This window comes from Palaemon carinicauda, chromosome 4 (genome assembly GCF_036898095.1).
Source record: "Palaemon carinicauda isolate YSFRI2023 chromosome 4, ASM3689809v2, whole genome shotgun sequence".
NCBI classification, from domain to species: domain Eukaryota; kingdom Metazoa; phylum Arthropoda; class Malacostraca; order Decapoda; family Palaemonidae; genus Palaemon; species Palaemon carinicauda.
Genome location: NC_090728.1, coordinates 79489711 through 79495148, shown reverse-complemented (window position 1 = coordinate 79495148; position 5438 = coordinate 79489711).

The following is a 5438-nucleotide window of genomic DNA, read 5'->3' as shown; positions in this document are numbered from 1 at the left end:
GTTGCAAGCCTATTAGTTATGTCATTATTATAAACTAGTAATTTGGCATTTTATATTATTCAGTCATTAAATCTTCACATCTGTTAACATATCAGGTTGGTTAAAATCATCCTAAAGATTGCCATTATGTACAAGTGTACCGGAGCTGTTAAAAATGGCTTCTAAATATTTAGATAGATATGCACAATACAAACAGATTTAACCCTTCCACTCCCTCCCCCCTTCCTACAGATATTTTTCTCATAAGTGAAACGCTCTTGTCCTTATAATGTCTGGTTTCTTGCAGTTTTTCTTCATCAAACCAGAAGTAATTATAGGAGTCATTCAAATTAGTTAATTAGATTCAAATAGAGCGTTTAATTTATGTGAGAGCTTTACGTTTGCATATCCAGTCTTTCACCCATTATTTACGGTAAAGGATCTCTCTCTCTCTCTCTCTCTCTCTCTCTCTCTCTCTCTCCTCTCTCTCTCTCTCTCTCTCATCTCCTCTCTCTCTCTCTCTCTCTCTCTTTTTTTTTTTTTTTTTTTTTTTTTTTTTTTTTTTTTTTTTTTTTTTGTAAAATTAATGTAACAAAATTATGGTAACAACTGTTTTCTCCTTATAATACTGTAATGGCGTCGATACTAAATTGTGTTCGCAGGATCGAGTGAATCAGAATACAAAGTGTCAGTCAATATTGATGTGTGAACACGCCTTGAGAAGTGTGGAGTTTTCTTCCAATATTTTATTCTGGTGTGAGGCATTTTGAATTCGTAGCAGATTCGTTTGATTTCGATACGTAAATGTTTTTTCTAACGCTTGTTTATTTTATGAATTCAGAAAAATCCACTTACGCTTTCTCTCTGGCAAGATTCTATTTGTATAATCTGTCTAGAAAGCTTAGTGTACCATGCGCTATCTATAGCTGTGATTGATATATTAAGAGTTGGAATAGTGCTTCCAATAGCGTTCCTTCTAAAAATAACTTCCGTCAAGGTTGATTCCATTAGCGGTTATATATTATTCATAGGAACTGTGTCAGGAAGAATTCTGTAAGGAATAATATCAATAACTGGGTCTCTTTGACATTTCTTTTCTCGTTGGATATTGCAGCATGATATGCGTTTCGTGTAATTGATATGGTTTTTTTTTCTTAATTTTATATTGTGCTTTTAAAGTAATGAAGTTTTACCTTTAAGTTTTGTGGTGGCCTATAGAAACGTCTCTTTCTTGTCATACGCCGGACTGGGTTCAAGTCCCGCTCTATGCGATAGTTTCTTGTATTGTCTGCAACCTCACCATCCTTGTGAGCTAAACTGGGAAGTTTGCGGAAGCCTATAAGTCTACCTGCTGAGTCATCAGCAGCCATTGTCTGGCCCTCCCTGTTCCTAGCTTGGGTGGAGAGATGCCTTGGGGCTGATCATATCTAATGTATATATGGTTAGTCTCGAGGGCATTGTCACAGTCCCTTGTCTCTGCCACTCATGGAGTGGTCTTTAAACTTATAACATAGTGAAGTCTTTTACTTACTATATTGAAAGTAACTAGCATACGTTTAGTACCCTAATTGAGCTATTTTATTTTTTTGCTTATTAAAAAATACAATATTGATCAAATGAAGAAAATTATCCAATTTCTATCAACATTTTTTCCTCTTCTTTTTATACAGTATTGAATCTATGACGTCTGTAGGTATTAAATCTCATATCTTTTTCTCTTATATAAAAAATGCCGCTGGCGTGTTAGAACGTAATATATCTTTTAAAGATCAAAGAACCAAAACTGCAATTTATAGATATCGTTTTACCTAGATCCTAGAATGACATCTTTGTATTATTTCTTTGGCTGGAGTGCTCATTTTTTATAGAAATTTCATCATATTTTATTACACTTATTTTAGCTTTGTATTTTTTTCTGTGAATTCATTAAGCAAATAAAGACCGAGTTATATGTTATTATGTATATTTTTATCTATTTTAGAAGGTATGATTTTTCTTTGAAGATTATTTCCCTGTTTTTCCAGAATTTCCGTTTTTATTGCCTTTTTACGATCTGTTTTTTATTGCAGTTTTTACGATCTAGCCAATTTCACTGACGAATTTCTTATTAAGAACTATGGTCCGATTTATTTTAATAATTTATTTATCCTTTACCCTGATTTTTTCTTCCTTTAGAAATTAATGCCGACAGTACTCATCAAGCTATGTACAGTAAGCATTTCTAGAGAGTGTTTACAGCACCCATTTTTTATCTTTCTACCTTACCCTTGCTTCCGTTTTATTTTTCAGTCTGTCTGCTCAACGTTTTTCTAATTATCGCTGAATGGTTGCCCTGGCCCCAGCACTGTGCTAAATGGTGTACATATCATACATTCATAAATCCATCTGAATGTTGCCTTATTTCCAATTAATTTTCACACGTATTATTCGAGGATTAACGGAAGCTTCAAAGGAATTTGTGATTAATAACGGGATATATATATATATACAGTATATATCATCATTTCTTTTAACACCTATTGACGCAAAGGGCCTCACAGAGAGTTTATACACTCACACACACACACACACACACACACACACATATAATATATATATATATATATATATATATATATATATATATATATATATATATATATATAATCTATGGCATTAGATATTTAAACAAACTGTTCTTATGGCATTCATTTTCAAGACCAGTTGTAATTTTGCACACGTTAGGCTAATCCTACGAATGGTCATATAGCTTTTTTAGTTCTGTTGATCAGTGTTTTTTTTTTTTTTTTTTTTTTTTTTTTTTTTTTTTTTTTTTTTACGCTTACAGAGCATCATTCAAGGGACACGTTCAGATCCCGTTTCCAGCTTTTTAAATACTATCTTTAGTAAGAATTGATAATCATATTTAAGTTTTTGAATATATATTCATTTTTGATGGTTCTGTCAAGTATTTGTTTTTAAATCATAAGATTTGATTTGTGTGTATTTTAATCATAAGATTCTGTTTGTGTATTTTTAAATTGAGATTCTATGTTTTTAAATCAAAAGATTTTGTTTCTAAAGGAAGAATTTTTTATAATAAAATAAGCTTCAAATTTGAAACTGTTTTATGGAAGCTCTAATCAATTCTTTTGAAGATCAACGCAGGGGATTATCCTTATTATAATTCGCCGGGAAAATTATTATCTGACATCATGGACATCGAAGCCTTGCTCTTTATAGAAAAAATATCATCACATAAAAACCTTTATTTATATCGTTTTCATTTATTGCCTTTTGTTTCGTTATATAGGCTTTTATTCGTTGTAAGAAAATAGTAATTTTGTTGTGAGTATAAAGGTATTTGTATATCATTATATAAATACCTTTATTTATATAATTTTCATTTAATGCCTTTTGTTTCGTTATATGGGTTTTTATTTGTTGTAAGAAAATAGTATTTTATTGTGAGTTTGAAGGTATTCGTGTATCATTATATAAAACCCTTTATTTCTATAGTATTAATTTACTGTCTTTTGTTTTTATTCGTGTAAGAAAATAATATTTTTTTTTCTTGAATTTAAAGGTATTTGTATATCATCATATAAAAACCTTTATTTATATCATATAAATTTAGGCTACTGCCTTTTGTTTCGTTATATGGATGTGTTTATTCGTTGTAAGAAAATAGTATTTTGTATCGAGTTTAAAACTATTATTGTATCATCATATAAAGCCTTTAGTTAGATAGTATTAATTTACTGCTTTTTGTTTCGTCATATAGGTACAGTATGTTTATTTGTTGTAAGAAAGTGGCATTTTATTGTGTGTTTTAAAGTTATTCGTCAGGACGCTATTAGAATATTTTTTTTTCTTCTGATATTAAAGGTGGGTGAGAGAATAAGGGCAGTTAGCAAGCTAATCATGACAGGGAATAGTTTGGATAGGGAAGTATTAGTAAGAGTAATTTAAAGTGTTGTTTAACAACAATTTTATTTATATAAAAGTATTTTTCTTTTTGTGGTTTTAAAGTTAGCATAGTACAATCATTTCTTATATTTCTTTTACTTCTTTATTTATGGTATTCTTAGCTATAAGTTTTCCTAATTTGAATCATTTTGGAATATGTAATTATCAATGTATTTATTTTTTATACTTTATTTTTTATATTTTATTCTTTTTTTATTTCACTCGCTTTCTCATTCTGTACAATGTGTTTATTTTTATCTTATACTGTATTACTTTATTCATACGAGATTTCTGGTATTCTTAGCTATAAGTTTTACTAATTTGAATATTTGTAGAATATTTACTTATCAATGTATAGATTTTTTTTACTTTATTTTTTAATATGTTTTTTATTTTTTTATTTCACTCGCTCTCTCCTTCTGTACAATATATATATATATATATATATATATATATATATATATATATATATATATATATATATATATATATATATATATATATATATATATATATATATATATGTATATTTTTTATCTTATATTAACTTATTCATACAAGTACTTAAATTTGCATATTTCCCAATGAACATGTAATGACTGGCATTTTCCCTCCCTCGTGATAATCACACCGAATTAATTTTAATCACGCCATATTAGCTTTGATATTTATTTTGACCCTCGGTGAAACGGCCGCATATTTATTTTGGGCTCTCGGTGAATCGGCCCCTGCGTTGCCGATAAATGATATCTCGTTTATCGCGTTGCCTCTCTAATGATGTTTTCCCAACGTGTACAATATAGCAGAGCAATAGTGACTTTTTTTTAAGGGGGTGGGGCGTTCTTTGCGTTTACCATATACCTTTTTTAATGGAGTCTATTTATATTTAAGGCAGGGTTATTTATTCCAGGAAGCGGTTGAATATTAGAAAAAAAAAAGTAGCCAGAATAAGCACTGGAATACCATTTTCATCATTAAATGGTCGATAACCTTTTAGGTAACATCTTTTCTTTTTAGTTTTTCGTCTTTTGTTTCTTATAACACAAATCTCTAATGTTTTTCAATTCACTGCTATCTTGGTAAATACTGATTATAGGGTTGTGGTGGCTGATGTGGTAGCGTCCCTGACTGGTGAACGCCAGACTGGGGTTCGAGTCACGCTCAAACTCGTTAGTTCCTTTGGCCGCTGCAACCTCACCATCCTTGTGAGCTAAGGAGAGGGTGTGGTTGGGGGAGCCTATAGGTCTATCTGCTGAGTCATCAGCAGCCACTGCCTGGTCCTCCCTGGTCCCAACTTGGATGGAGACGTGGTTTGGGTGCAGATCATATGGTATATATGGTTAGTCTCTAAGGCATTGTCCTGCTTGCTAGGGCAATGTCACTGTCCCTTGCTTCTACCATTCATGAGTGGCCTTTAAACCTTTAAACAGAATTCAATGTTTTTTATTTTTCATTTCATACTGTATGTCAATGAAGATTTGAGCTTCGTTTACTTTTTTGTGATTGTGGAG